This window comes from Nothoprocta perdicaria, unplaced genomic scaffold (assembly GCF_003342845.1).
Source record: "Nothoprocta perdicaria isolate Ctin4 unplaced genomic scaffold, notPer1 scaffold_63, whole genome shotgun sequence".
Classification (NCBI taxonomy): domain Eukaryota; kingdom Metazoa; phylum Chordata; class Aves; order Tinamiformes; family Tinamidae; genus Nothoprocta; species Nothoprocta perdicaria.
The window spans coordinates 3,220,946-3,221,204 of NW_020455899.1; positions in this window are offsets into that span (position 1 = coordinate 3,220,946).

Sequence of the window (259 nt, forward strand, 5' to 3'; positions counted from 1 at the left end):
CGGCCGAGCTCCCCCCTCCCGCGGCCGAGCCCCTCCCCGCGCCGCTCTGCGCGGGAGCCGCTAACGGCCGCGCGGGAGCCGTTAACGGCCGCGCTCCCGCGGCCTGGGCGCGCTGCTTGCAGAGCACGGGCGCCGTGCTGCCTCCTCCCCCTTATCTCTTATTTTTCACTTCTTTCTTTTTCCCCCCCCTCTCCGCAGCCCGTAGTATGCTGACGACTGAGCAGATTACTCTCCACTATCTCCTGCTCCCCGCCTCTTT